The 15,220-nt window shown below is 43.4% G+C and overlaps 1 protein-coding gene across 19 annotated transcripts in view; it reads right to left on the bottom strand.

Moving 5' to 3' along the window:
- LOC135089237 (cGMP-dependent 3',5'-cyclic phosphodiesterase-like) overlaps positions 1-15,220 on the bottom strand; it is a 171,153-nt gene that overhangs the window by 20,918 nt on the left and 135,015 nt on the right. The gene's annotated exons all lie outside the window — the stretch shown is intronic.

Below are 15,220 nucleotides of genomic sequence, written 5' to 3' on the forward strand. Positions count from 1 at the left end.
GAATTAAAGAAGGGAGTGAAGAGAAGATGCAAACGATAGAAGGGAGTCAAACATGGAAGGAGGAATAGACGGAAAGGACAGAAGGATGGAGAGAATAAAAGAAGGATACATGGAAAGGGCAGAAGGAAAGAATAATAAAAGGAAGGAAAATAAAGGAAATAAGTGAAGAACACGAACGCATGAGGAGGAAGAGGAGGAGGAGGAGGAGGAGGAGGAGGAGGAGGAGGAGGAGGAGGAGGAAAAACAAGGAAAATTACTCTTCCTTCCTCTTACACCTTTCTCAGAATTGGCTATTTGTTTTCTTTCTCTCCCTTTTTCTCATATATCATGTCGTTGTTGTTGTTGTTGTTGTTGTTGTCATACTTTTTTGCTTTTTAATTTCCTGGTTTTATGTAAAGACAACACTTGACTGACCTACATCACAGTCTCGTAAACACACGCGCACACACACACACACACACACACACACACACACACACACACACTGCCGTTTTCCAGAGAGAGAGAGAGAGAGAGAGAGAGAGAGAGAGAGAGAGAGAGAGAGAGAGAGAGAGAGAGAGAGAGAGAGAGAGAGAGAGAGAGAGAGAGAGAGAGAGAGAGAGAGAGAGAGAGAGAGACGCAAAAATCGTTCTCGACAAATTAGTTCCTAAGAAAAGTCCTCTTGAGTTTAGGTAAACAGGGCATTTAATTCCAGAGAGAGAGAGAGAGAGAGAGAGAGAGAGAGAGAGAGAGAGAGAGAGAGAGAGAGAGAGAGAGAGAGAGAGAGAGAGAGAGGTGAGGAAGATAAGTAAAAGAGAGGACGGTAAGAAGGGACTGTGAGAAGGAAGGAGGGAGAGAGGGAAGAAAGAAGGAAAAAAGGAAGGAAGGAAGGAAGGAGGGGATGAGAGAGAGAGAGAGAGAGAGAGAGAGAGAGAGAGAGAGAGAGAGAGAGAGAGAGAGAGAGAGAGAGAGAGAGAGAGAGAGAGTCTAATAATTATAATATACCTACTCCACACACACACACACACACACACACACACAGAAAAAAAAGTGGTTACGAAAATCAAGGAAAACAAGGTTGATAACATCGTCCTTTTTCTTTCCATTTAGCTTTATTTCTTATTCAGTAGAGTCAACAGCTAAAATGGAAGGAAGTAAAGCTGAAAGGAGAGAGAGAGAGAGAGAGAGAGAGAGAGAGAGAGAGAGAGAGAGAGAGAGAGAGAGAGAGAGAGAGAGAGAGAGAGAGAGAGAGAGAGAGAGAGAGAGAGACTAAATGAGATCCTCGTGACTCATTCTCTCTCTCTCTCTCTCTCTCTCTCTCTCTCTCTCTCTCTCTCTCTCTCTCTCTCTCTCTCTCTCTCTCTCTCTCTCTCAGGCTAAGGCTAGTACTGGGAAATTCGGAAAGAGCAAGCGAGCGAGCGAGCGAGCGAGCTAGAGAGAGAGAGAGAGAGAGAGAGAGAGAGAGAGAGAGAGAGAGAGAGAGAGAGAGAGAGAGAGAGAGAGAGAGAGAGGCACTCTAAACTCCATCTTGGTTACCTGTCTTGTTAGTGGCGACAGGTAGAGTGGTTCTCTTCTTAATTAGTCTCTCTCTCTCTCTCTCTCTCTCTCTCTCTCTCTCTCTCTCTCTCTCTCTCTCTCTCTCTCTCTCTCTCTCTCTACTCCAGTGTTACAGAACGGTATAACAAAAGACAACTACATAAATTTCTCAAGGCTACAAAAAAAAAAAAAAAACTTGAGACGACTTGAAAACCAAAACTTGTTTAAGCCTGTTGGAAAGGAGAATGCGGCGAGACCCAATGGAAGTTTTCAAAAATATTCAAAGCGTTTTAAAACATCGCAGCAGAATCTTACACAGTTGATCGATGGGAAGCAACAAGAAGACGTAACAACTTCAAGGTAACTGGTAAAAGGTTCTCGCGTTAAGGAAAACCAAACACTTCTGCAGTCGGGTTGTTAACTTGTGTAATTCCCTTCCTTCCTGTGTTGTCGGTACTTTGACAATTACAAACTTCAAGGGCAGATTAAATAACTACTTAATATCCAGTGCTAAAAAATTATATATTATCGTACCAAATTTCGAACGCTTTCGAAAAAAAAATATTATGAAACGTTTCTTTTTCCCTTTTCTTTAAAATGTTCATAATCTGACACTCGGATTAGGTTACGTTAAGTTTGCGTTAAGTTAGCTTAGATTAGGTTTGCATTTAAGTTAGGTTACATTAGATTTGCGTTAGGTTAGGTTAGGTTAGGTTAAGTTCGGCTTGCGTAATGTTAGGTTTGCGTTGGTCGGGAAGTTGATGCACCAGTGACGGTTTTCATTATATTCCTGCAAACACTCAGCCAGCGGCGGGTAGTGAGGAGCCTTCACCTTTATTCTCCTACATCTTTTAATTCAGATTACGCGAGAAGGAAGAAAAGAAGAGGAGGAGAAGGAGAAGGAGAAGGAGAAGGAGGAGAAAAAAAGGAGGAAGTCTATCTGTTTGTGTCTCTCTCGCTCCCCACCCCCATCCATCACACACACACACACACACACACACACACACCTCTGAACAGCACACAAAGACTCCTGCTGTTTGTCTTTCCTTTGTGTTCTTCCGTAACTCATCTCCCGAAGAAGCACACGCAAACACATCACTTCCAACTCAATCATTCACTCCTTCAAAGTTGGCCAAGAATCCTTCTCAATATTTCATTCCCAACTCCACCAAAATACCAAAGGAGAGAAGAGGTTAACTTTTGCCCATATTCTCAAATAGGCCTACGTTTTGACCCTCATCACGTTCCCTCCTCCTCCTCCTCTTCTTCTTCTCGTAGTATAAATATAACCTCCAGTCTTGTAAGGGTAGGTATGCATACAGTATCACGCTTAGGTATGGTTCTATGTATTCATCTGTTTATTTATTTATCTGTACGTTGTTCCATAATGCCTTTCTTCATTCATTGGTGATTGTATTTGTCTATATATTTTTTTCGTTGGCTGTATCTATTTGTACTTCTATCTATCAGTATATCAATTTACTCATGGTTCTCTATATCTACGCATTTATCTATTGATCTAAAGCTATTTCTATCTATCTATCTATCTATCGGCAAATATGTCTGTCTGTCTGTCTATCTATCTACCTTTCCATCAATCGGTTTATCTATCTATCGGTGTCTATCTACTTAATTGCCACTTACAGTATTTTTTCCGATACCGTGACATGCTCTTCAAAGGGATGCGTCTAGAGGGAGGAGGAGGAGGAGGAGGAGGAGGAGGAGGAGGAGGAGGAGGAGGAGGAGGAGGAGGAGGAGGAGGAGGAGGAGGAGGAGGAGGAGGAGGAAGTCAATATGAGAGTAGTCGTAGCCTTGGCCTTATACTGCTCTAATGTCACCTCCTCCTCTTCCTCCTCTTCCTCTTCCTCCCTTTGGTGATTACCCATTCCCTCTCCTCCCATATTCATCCTATAGCCTATCTTATATTCCTAACCTATCTGTACCTTTACTCTCTCTCTCTCTCTCTCTCTCTCTCTCTCTCTCTCTCTCTCTCTCTCTCTCGGCCTTTTCAAAATGTATCACACAATGCCCTAAAGCGGAAACCGATGCTCTTTTTTTCTTTTCCCTTCGGTTTTCTTTCTCTTTATTTTCCTCATTCTGTAAGACTTCTCGAGGCTGTGTGTCTTTCTTTTTCTCCCTTCTCTCCTTCCCCCTCTCTTGCCTTTTCCTCCTCCCTCTCCTTCCCCTCCTCCCCCTTTCATCTACTCGTACTTCTTCCCGTTCTCTCCAATCTTTCTATTCCTCTTCATTTTCTTTGTGTCCTTTCTTCTCTTTCTCTCTCTCTTCTTATCATTCTCTCCTGTAAACTCAGTCTCTTTTGTTTTCTCCTCTCCCCTCCTTTATTATGTCTTTCTCTATTCAGGGTCCTCACTTTCCCCCCTCCCTTCCTCTCCTTCTCCTCCTCCTTTCACTGTCACTGTCGTCTTTTTCTTCTCTCCTTTCCCCTCTTCTCTTTCCTCTCCTTGACTACCTCGTCCTGTTACTGACACCCTTCCTTTCCTCCTCCTCCTCCTCCTCCTCCTCCTCCTCTTCTTCTCTGCTAATGCATTGCTTCCTTCCCCTCTTTCTCTCCTTTACTTTTTTTTTCCCCTTGCACGGATATACGCCTCTTCTCCTCTTCCCTTTTCATAGAGTCGCCTCATCCTGGCAAGACCTTCCTTCCCCCCCTTTCCCTTTTAACTTTTTGGTTTAAGTGTCACTTCTAAAAAACCTCTCCAACGTAAGGGTGAAGAGTTCGAATGGTTTTTGGAAGGTCTCTCTCTCTCTCTCTCTCTCTCTCTCTCTCTCTCTCTCTCTCTCTCTCGTCTCTCTCTCTCTCTCTCTCTCTCTCTCTCTCTCGTTCTCTTCTTTCCCCCTTTGTTTCGTCTCAGTCGTCGTCTACTTTCCTTCTTTCCTTCATTCTTTTTCTTTTTTCCTTCTTTGTCCTCCCCTTCTTCCTTCTCAGCTTCTAATATTTCGGTTTATTTTTTCTTCCTTATCTCAACATTTCTTTCATTTCGTTCCTTTTCGCTTCGAGTTCTCTCTAGTTTCGTTTCTATCATCGTCTTTCACTTTTTTTCCTCTCTCCTATCTCCTTTCCTTCCTCCTTCTCACTTACATCAGCATCGTCATAAATCTTTCTCCCTCTCTCTCCTCCTTCCTTTCTCCTTAATTTCAGCTTCCCGATCCGTCCTTCGGCTATCCTCCTCTTTCTTCTCCTCCGTTTCCTCCACCAGTTCAGCTCCATCGACTCTCATTTTCTCTTTCCTTCCTCCTTTTTTTCCTTCTTTCATTTCTATTTCGATCTCTTCCTTCACTAATCCTCTAATCCTTCACGCGACACTCTCCTGAAGGCGGCGGGTCGGAGTGGAAGTGGAGTCGGGTGAGAGGGAGGCGGATGAGAGGGATGAGCAGTGACAAGGGTGAGTGATGGGTCTGAGTGGGTGAGAGAGTGAGAGGGGTGAAGATATGAGAATGGAGGGTGAAGAGGATGACAGGGATGAGAGGGTGATGGGAGGAGATGGGTAAGAGAATGAGAGGAGGGATGTAAGAATGATGGATGAAGAGGAGGTGGGTGAGAGGGTGATAGGATGGATGAGAGGATGAGAGACGAGGGAGGATGAGTAAGGAATGAATGAGGAAGGAGTGAAGAGGAATAAAAGGTGAAAGAATGAGAAGAGTAAATTAAAGTGATGGATGAGAGATACAGGGAAAAAGAATGTTGGAATGAGGAGGAATAAGAGATGAAAGAATGAAAGTGGATAAGTATGAAATAAGTGATGAATAAGAGGTACAAAAGATGAATGAGGGAGAGGTGAAGAGGAATAAGAGGTGAAAGAATAAAAGTAGGTAAAAAATGATTAGTGAATAAGAGGTACAGAAGATGAATGAGGGAGAGGCGAAGAGGAATACGAGGTGAAAGGTGAGAGGGGATGAGAGGAGGAGGATTGGAGTCTAAGCAGCTGTCTAATCTCTTCCTGAAACCTACACCTGATACGCTAACAAAGACACTCGAGGGTGGGGGACTGCAGACGCTGACGATCCGATAGGAGGAGTGTTTGGTTTTCTTTGATGGAACTTTTTACCAATTATCTTACACTGTTTATTTACGTCTTTTTTGTTACGGCCGATCGATTGAAGGCAAAGTGGTTTTTCTGCATGAATTCTATCGAGTCCTTTGAATATCCTGAACACTTTTATTGCATCATCTCATATCCTTCATTTCGACAAACTGAATAAATCTATTTAAGTCCTCATAACGCTTATATTTACCTATATTTTTTATTCGTTGTAGTCTATGAAGTTATTTTTTCGTCTTTCCTGTGACATGGGTGGCAAAACTGAAGCAGAATTCAAGACGGGATGGAATCAGTTATAAACCTTTGATATATATATTTTTTTTTCGGAGTCACTACTGAAAGCATGTCCGATAAAGTTCACCAATTTATTAGTGGAGGAGGAGAAGGAGGAGGAGGAGGAGGAGGAGGATATGTAGTCTAAAATATAACCAGGTATGGAGGCAAGGCAAAAGAGAGGAGAGGCGAAGAGGTACGGGAGAGGAGAGGAGAGGAGAAGAGAGGAATGGAGAGGAGAGGAGAGGAGGGAGAGTAGCAGGATATTGAAGGATGGAGGCGAGAAAGAAAGTAGATTACTCGCCTACCTTTTTCTAATACAATAACCTTACCTGGAGACAATAATAACCTTCTAGGAACCCATGCTTGACCCTCATAACCTTGGCTCACTCATTGACCTCCGCTGTAGTGGTGGTGGTGGTGGTGGTGGTGGTGGTGGTGGTGATGGTGGTGGTGGTGATATTAACAGTACAGGTAGTTAGGTAATTTTGATAGTGAAGGGGTCAGTGGTGGTAGTAATGACAGCAGTGGTGGTTGTGATGATAGTGATGGTGGTTGTGATGGTTATGAGGGTAGTGGTGATCATGATAGCTGTAGTAATAGTGATGGTGACTTTGAGTAGTGGTGACTCTAATGGTGGTGGTGGTTAATGATAGTATAGGTGGTGATGGTGATGATTCTAGAAATAGTAAAAGTGAGGATGGTTTTGCTAGTGGTGATGGTGATGCGAGGTGGTGACGATATTACTAGTGAAAATGGTGATGACTTTAATGATGAAAACAATTGTAGTAGTAATGGTGGTGATGATTTTTAGTAGAAGAAGTGATGACGATTTAAATAAAGGCAGCAATGATAGTAATGGTGGTGATGAGAGTGGCGGTGAGCGGTGATGACAGTGATATTGGTGGTGGTGATCGTGATGTCCTGGGCTCCTGGTTTATTTATATACATTAAAGCAGACAGGCTCATATTGCATCATTCCACCAAAAACAATTGGACACCCATAATATCATCACGGAATTTCCACTCCAGATATTTATAAACACACAACAACGAGACTGGCGGTAAATATTAAATCGTGACAATACAAGAGTTGAAAAGTATTGTGCTGGCTGCGTATTGGTAATCTTTGTTTTGATTTGTGTTGCGTCTGCTGCTACTGTGGTATTGTGTATGTGCACGTGTGTAGTGTGGTGGTGTTCTGTGTTTTTGTGGAGTGTTGCTTGTGTGGTGTGGTGAGGTGTGGTGAAGTGCGATGTTCTGTAATGATAAGATGTGTTACTGATGTTTGTGTGTTGGCAGTACCCAGTCCCAGTGTTATGTGTCTGCCAGGAGTAACACCCCTTGTAAAATCTAATCCTCTGATAACTAATGACGATGTGACGCTTGTTAGTTCACCTGAATTACCCTTGATAATTGGTACAACATGCATAGCTACACAGGATGGACATAAATAACTACACAGGATGAACTACGCCAACATTCGCCCCTTTTGATGCCAGTGGTGTCTTTCAAATGAACCCCTAAACTTAAACGTTCTTTTATTCGGTCGAGAAGTCATAACGATCAAAGGGTTAATTAAAGGTAACTTCCTTCATTTAATACCTGTTCCCACTTGTTCTGTTACTTTAATTACCTGTTTGATCTCATGTTGCATTTATCTAATTTGCTTTCTTCCCTTCTGTATTACATTACGACTCGTTTTTTTTTTCTTTTCTTTGTGTTTCTTCCTCTTTTTAACTCCTTCCTTCCCTTACGCCATATTCCTATCTTCCCCTTCTCCTTCCTTTTCTGTATCACATTGTCTCATTTTCTTCTCTCTCTTTGTCTATCTCCTTTTTCCCTCCCTCCTTCCTTCTTTTACGCCATATTCTATTTCCCCCATTTCCTTTCTTTCTTCATTTAGTGTCTTGTCTTTCTTTTTTCCTTCCTTCCCTCCTCTCCCTCAAGCCTATATTCTGTCCTTCCTTTTCCTTCTTTACGACGAACCTTGCCTCACACCTTCCTTCCTTCCCTCCTTCACGCCATACCCACCCCCTCTTTCCTTTCCTTCTTACTTCTTTTTTTCCATCTCATCTTAGCCCGTCTATCGTTATTCCTCCTTTCCACTCAACGTCTTATCTCTCTCCTTCTTTACACATCTCATCTTTCCCTCTCTCCCTTTCTCCCTTCACATTTTTCGTCCTACCTTCCTTCCTTTCTTCCACCTCTCTTTCCTTTACGCAACACTCAACCCACTAACCATCTTTACTCCGTGACCTAATATTCTTCACCTTTCCTTTCATCCTCCTTTCCTATTTCATTTCTCCGCTCTTCACATCACACCCTGCACTCTCTTTCCAACTTCAAATCCTCTCCTATGCTCATATCCTCTCCCCGACGCCTCTTCCTCCTCATCCCACCCCATCACCCCTCCAGAGCTTCACATATGATCCTAACCTAACCGGATTTCGTGCAACTCAAATATAGTCGATGCCAATCAGTACCGAGACACGTGGATGGCCTGATGGTGTCCCTAGGGGGAGTTTGTGGGTATCCTCTCCTCATGTTTCAGCTTGACAAGAAGGCCACTCACTAGTCTGAATACGAGGTTCTGGTATACCGCGTTCCCTCTCTCTCGTTTTCTCTCTTTCCTTCCCTTTCGTCTCTTTCACTGCGATACGGAATAATTTATAATACTAAAGATAACGTGTATAATCTTTTTAGAGCTATTACAAGAAAGAAAAAGGGGATGAAAAGAGTGGATTATTTAATGGTCTAAGCAATATTATCTTCAGAGGTGGCTGTGGAATAAGTAATGAATGCCTTAGGGTAGTTTGTGATTAATTAAGGAAACATATCAAATAGCAGTGAAGGAGTTAACGGATGTGGGAAACGTTCTCTGGTAACTCTCTCTGTTCTTCTTCTTATTCCTTTCCACTAAAGAGCGTTCTTCGGAATCTTATTTTTAGCAGGAACAGAATTACGACAGCAGCAAAGAGCCTCGCGTTGTATTTCTGTACACGGCTCCGGCAATTTGCTTTACGTAAGGTGTCATTATTAGGGCTCTAAAAATGGGTGGAATACCTTCACTTCATAAGAAAACAGCGCCCGGAGTGATTTTTTTTTTCAACTTTTTTCGATATTGAGGAGAGAAAACGGGTTCTTAATTTTTCATACAGAAGCTGAAATGTTAAAGGGAACTGGATATGACTTTATTATTGTTTGGGGACTGGCACCTCAGTAGGCTTTTTTTTTTTTTTGGTGCTCCCCCTACATAAAGAAAAATAAAGAAAAGGACAAGGGAAACCATACTAGCAGGCGCACCGTGAGATGAAAAACCACGAGACAGAGCTAAAAAAAAAAAAAAAAAATAAGTAAATAAATAAATAAATAAAATCAATAAATAAAAATAAAATAAATAAATAAAAAATAAATAAAATAAATGAATAAATAAAAAATAAATAAATGAAATAAATGAAATAAATAAAAAAATAAATAAAAAAATAAATAATTAAAATAAAAAAATAAATAAAAATAGAAAATAAATAAAAAAACAAAATAAATAATTAAATAAATAAGTAAATAAATAAATAAATAAATAAAAAAAAATCACAAAAAAATGTCCCTGTTTACAAGGACGACGATATTATGAGAATGGTATAAAATATTAGAATACATAACGTTCAGGTATATCGTATTATTATTATCATGTTGCTCCACGCTTCACATCATTTCCCTGAGAGGTATTTACAGCCTCTTGAAGCTTCCTAACGCAAGCTCCGTAGTAATCAGCTCTTCATATCGCTAAGGTCATCCATTACTTTTTCACTTCTATTCTTTTCTAATCCAATTAAATTAATCGTACCGCCATATTACTGCTGTTGTTGTGGTGTTTGAAATGAAGTAGTTATTCAATTCAATAACAGCAAAACGCTTTTATAACACCCCAGTCATCTCTCTCTCTCTCTCTCTCTCTCTCTCTCTCTCTCTCTCTCTCTCATCTTACAATGTACTCTCTCACTTCCTCACAGCGCATTCTTATAATAGACTCCAATCCAAACAAACCCTCTCATCGCCACTCACTGACTCCCTAGCAACGCCACTTGAGCGAACACAAAGCGGGAAGAAAACAACAGCAGATTTGTTGTCCCTTACGAGGTCGTTTGTGACGCAAATGGCTAGTTTTTTTTTTTTTTTTTTCTGGTACAGTAATTGCGATTGTCGAGAATTCACTCTGTCAGTCAGCTAAACAGTAATGCAGTCAGTCAGTCAGTTAGTCAGTCAGTCAGTCACACAATCAGGCAATCGCTCAATCAGATGGTAAGTTATGTAGATGATTAGTCATTTATTTAAGGAGCTTCACCATCCGTCGTTAAGTCAAGCAGTCACACAGTCTCCCAGTCAGTCAAAGCACGCAATTTTTCTAGAAGCACACAACCTGTCATGCTAATTTCTATGGTCACAAAAAGCTTCCGCCACTGTCACTCATTCAGTCAGTCAGCCACGGAATTATATGTAACACTGTAAACCTACTAAATTCACCCTTACATCACTAAAACGTAAAATAAGTACATAGTTATTGACTCTCTAATCACCCAAACCCCACAACAACACAGTCACATCACCCGTCAGTTAGTCAGTCAGCCAGTCAGTCAGTTAGTCACGGAATTATAGCACTGTAAACCTTTCTAAACTCACTCTTACATCACCAAAAAGTGGAAAAAAAATACATATTAACCTATTCACCCATCACCCAAAACATACAGTACTTCGGCCACACAGTCAGGCAGTTTGTCAAGCAGTCAGTTAATCAGTCACGAAATTATAATACCTGTAAACCTTTCTGAAGTCTCCCAGACATAAAAAAAACACAGCAACTCCACATTTCAGTCACACAGCCCGTCAGTTAATCAGTCAGTCAGTCAGGCAGTCAAGCAGTCAGGCAGCCAATATGGATGACGGCAGGCGGCTTTCACACAGGACACACTGCAGCCCCGCCCACGAGTGTCTTAATGGGAGATGTGTCCTCATAACCAAGCCTCGATCGATGCACGGGGCAAGGCGACCACCAACCAGCCACTCCGATGTTAGTGATTGACAATGGTGAAGGCAGCGACAGTGTGGTGGTGGTGGTGGTGGTGGTGATGGTGATGGTGGTGGTGGTGGTAGTAATAACAATTTGCCTTTATTACGCATCTGTGTGTGTGTGTGTGTGTGTGTGTGTGTGTGTGTGTGAGAGAGAGGAGAGAGAGAGAGAGTGAGAGAGAGAGAGAGAGAGAGAGAGAGAGAGAGAGAGAGAGAGAGGAGAGAGAGAGAGAGAGAGAGAGAGAGGAGAGAGAGAGAGAGAAGAGAAGGAGAGAGAGAGAGAGAGAGAGAGAGAGAGAGAGAGAACACAGAGATACAACACAAAGAAACACAGTACCAAACACACACACACCCACACCTACCCACAGACACACACAGACACACACAAACACCATCAGAAATCCCTTTGGTATTCTAGTCCGTCTTTGTCAAACATTCCCTTAATTGTTTCCCGATCTCGTTTATCACACCCCACTCAACCCTTGCCTCTCCCAACCCGCCAATGCCTCACCGCCAGTTATCACCCTTTCAACTCGCGTCCCTCGCACAGACCAACCCATTGTCCCAAGAATAATACCACTGTGCACCCGAAGAGAGGCACCGCTTGTGTTCTCGCCACCCGATCAAAGTTTACTACTACTGGTCGCCCACACCCGCCCAGACGCCGCCAGTTCGAAATAGCTTCCCTCTATCTCTCCTGAGCCGAACAGTGCCCCGATGAAGGCCCCCGCGTCGTGGAATAACAAAATCTCTGGCGGAGGAAAATATCTTGGTAGGTTATATAAAGGTTTCGTGACGGACTGTGGGTTATTTTGACATTATTTTTGGGAGAGAGAGAGAGAGAGAGAGAGAGAGAGAGGAGAGAGAGAGGAGAGAGAGAGAGAGAGAGAGAGCGTCTGTCTGTCTTTCTCGATGGCTTTTTTGTATTCCCTGACTTTCCCGGATACTCTCTCTCTCTCTCTCTCTCTCTCTCTCTCTCTCTCTCCTCTCTCTCTCTCTCTCTCTCTCTCTCTCTCACCGGTCAAACAGAGGAAAGGGAAAGAACGTTTACCTGGGAGAGAGAGCGCTCTGTGTCTCTGTATCCTTGCAGAGGAGAATAAAGACTAAAAGAGAGGCGAAGATCGAGAGGGAAGGCGTAGTGAGGTGACTTCTAAGTAACCTCTGTGCTCGTGTGGGGGTGAAGATGTGGTAGGGAAGGCAATGCTGAATATTGGAACGTGAATTATATGTGCCTTCGTAAAGTTATGGCATATGGAAGAAAGAAAATGGAGTTGATACATGTTTCGTGTTTTGTTGATACATTATTAAGGAGTTTTAGGATGTAATGCTAATAAATAATGGAAAAGGAAAGCTCGGTATTGTATTATTTAAACAGAAAGAAAAGTATTGTATTTTACGTGTATACAGTTACTGAACACAAAGTTGACAGATTACTAAATATCCAGTTTTCAGTTGATGTAATCAGGAGAGCTTAAAGAAAAATTTCCATTACGAAAAATTAAAGAAAATGAAAGATAAAGGAGTAACAAACAGTATACAAGTCCAGTTTTCTTTGATATAACAAGAGCCATGAAGAAAAAAAGAAACACAAACATCATTTAAAGAGAAAGAAAAACCAGTAATAGATAACAAAAACACACATCCAATTTTCTTCACGTGACAAGACAGGAGGAACTGTAACAAAATCCACAACACTAACAATTTAGAGGAAAACGAAGGCGTGATGTTTAGTGAAGAGAGGAGATAAGATGAGATGAAGAAAAAGATAGATATAGAACCCTCGTGGCATTAATGAGGAGAATAACCCCTTGTTTGAGGAAGTGAAGGTGATGATGCCGAGATGGGAGGATATGAAGTGAGGAGAGAGGGGAGTGAGGGGAGATAAAAGAGGAGCGTATAAGGAAAGAAGGAAAAACAGAAAGTGAAGGGTGAACTGAGATATGAGGAAGTGTGAAAAATGTACGTTAGTGAGTGAGAGGAAGTGAAAAGGAAAAAGATAAAAAAAAAAGATAGAAGACACGTTGTGAGAGAGAGAGAGGAGAGAGAGAGAGAGAGAGAGAGAGGAGAGAGAGAGAGAGAGAGAGAGAGAGAGAGAGAGAGAGAGAGAGAGAGAGAGAGAGAGAGAGAGAGAGAGAGAGAGAATGAAAGCCTGATAGAAACGAAATTAATGAAAAAAAAAGACGGGATATGAAAGGGACGAAGGAGAAAATGAATAATAAGAAGAAGAGGAAGAGGAGGAAAAACAGAACACCACCACAACTCACCAGAGAGGCGCAGATAACAGACGGCAAGTTGTTGATAAAGGCATATCTTTGAAGCCTCATAAAGTCAAGAATTGAGTGTCTTCTTCCATCCCCAGTACTTCTCCTCCTCCTCCCTGTCCTCCTCAGCCTCACCAGAGCCTTCACCCATACCCACCTGCAGCCACACCCATAAGCCCACACCACATTCATGGCCCCTGGAACTGCGGAGAGCGAGCGGTGGGTCTTGCGGTGCGGGGGCGGTGGGTCTGCGGGTGTGGCTAAAGTTTCGGTGGTAGTGGCGCCGTCCATCGTGTCAGCGGATGTTTTTGGTGCGGTGGGAATCGGTTGTAGTGACTGTGTTTGGGATACGGGTCTGGGTGTGGCTGTGGTGGTCGTGGTGGGGTTTAGTATAGTGTGTTTCCACCGAGGTAATGATCCCTGTTGGTCGTGGTGGATGTGGTGGGTGTTACGGTGGTGGTGGTCGTCGTGGTTGTGGCGTGATTTATGTGGTAGTTAGTGTGGTGCGCGCTTCGTTTGTTGGTGTAGTGGTAGTTAGGCTGGTGCGGTAGCGTTAGCGTGAAGGTGGTGGTGTTGGTGTGGTTAAAGTAGCGGGAGTGTCTGGGGTGCGGCGGTGGAGTGACTGTGGTGGAGCAGATGGAGGAGATGGAGGAGGACCTGGAGGAGTGTAGCTGTGGGGAGAGGCTGAGCGTGGTGATGGGTATGGTGATGTTGTTGTGTGTGTAATGACGGAGGCCCGGGTGGGGTGACGTGTTGGCGACTGTGCGGGGGGTGTGGGTGAGAATGGTGGCGGTGGTGTGCGTGCGGGGGTGCGGATGCTGTGAGGACTTGACCCGAACCACGCAGAAGGATGAAGTGGTGGCGATGGTGGCGGTAGTGTGGGGTGTTTGAGTGTAGGTGGATGTTTTGACTGTGTGGGTGTTTGTGTGTGTGTGTGTGGATGTCGGTGTGTGTGGGTGGAATGACGTGTAGTGGAAGGTACTAAGTGTGTGCGGGTGTAATGGTTGTGTGTGTGTGTGTGTGTGTGTGTGTGTGTGTGTGTGTGTGTGTGTGTGTGTGTGTGTGTGTGTGTGTAAGTGGAGTGAGTGGAGTGTACCGACCCGCTTCGATTAGTATGGTGGACTTCGCTGTAGATAAAAATGTGGAAGTGGGAGGAGGCTGGGTGGACTGGCGGGAGGACTGGCAGAGGCCGGGAGGAAGGACTGGATGAAGACTTTTTTTACAGACTCGTTCACTTAATCACGTGAACCTCAACTGTCCTGGACACGGGGAGGCACGGGGGTACAAGAGCGAGTTCTCGAGTTCGCAGCAGCCGCTCTTGTATTTCGATGTCACTCAAGGTCACCACGGAGGAGTTCCCGCGCAGTTTCGTACACTCAGACAACAACCTCACTGTTCCGTACGAGGCAGAAAACCGACTCCCATTTTCCGAGGGGCGTCTGTACCTTCAGCTGTGGCTCCTTCAGAATATTTGGAGCAATGTCCTCTACGGGGGAGGAAAATAGATGGAGGAAGTGAGAGGAGACGCAAGACTAGAATGGCGATCTTGAATACCAATAGCAAATTTTACGTTGGGGTGTCTGACCGGAGAGAAAGAGAGAGGGAGAGGATAGAGAGGGAGAGGATAAAGAGGGAGAGAGAGAGAGAGAGAGAGAGGTAGAGATTATCAAGGACACGGACGAGATTCATGAGGTCACGCGAAGTCTGGAACCGATAACTCACATCACGACAAGAAAATATATCATCAAAGCACCCGAACAACAGACACACACACACACACACATACACACACACACACACACACACACACACACACCCTATCGGCTATCGGCATCCCTTAAGAGTCCATTCCAGCAAACGAGGCGGAAATCAATCATCGAACTCACAAACTTTACTACGGATGATAATCTTCTAATTACCCAAACTAGAAGAGAGAGAGAGAGAGAGAGAGAGAGAGAGAGAGAGAGAGAGAGAGAGAGAGAGAGAGAGAGAGAGAGAGAGAGAGAGAGAGAGAGAGAGAGAGAGAGAGAGAGAGAGAGAGAGAGA

The sequence above is a fragment of the Scylla paramamosain genome, chromosome 32, assembly GCF_035594125.1.
Source record: "Scylla paramamosain isolate STU-SP2022 chromosome 32, ASM3559412v1, whole genome shotgun sequence".
NCBI lineage: Eukaryota > Metazoa > Arthropoda > Malacostraca > Decapoda > Portunidae > Scylla > Scylla paramamosain.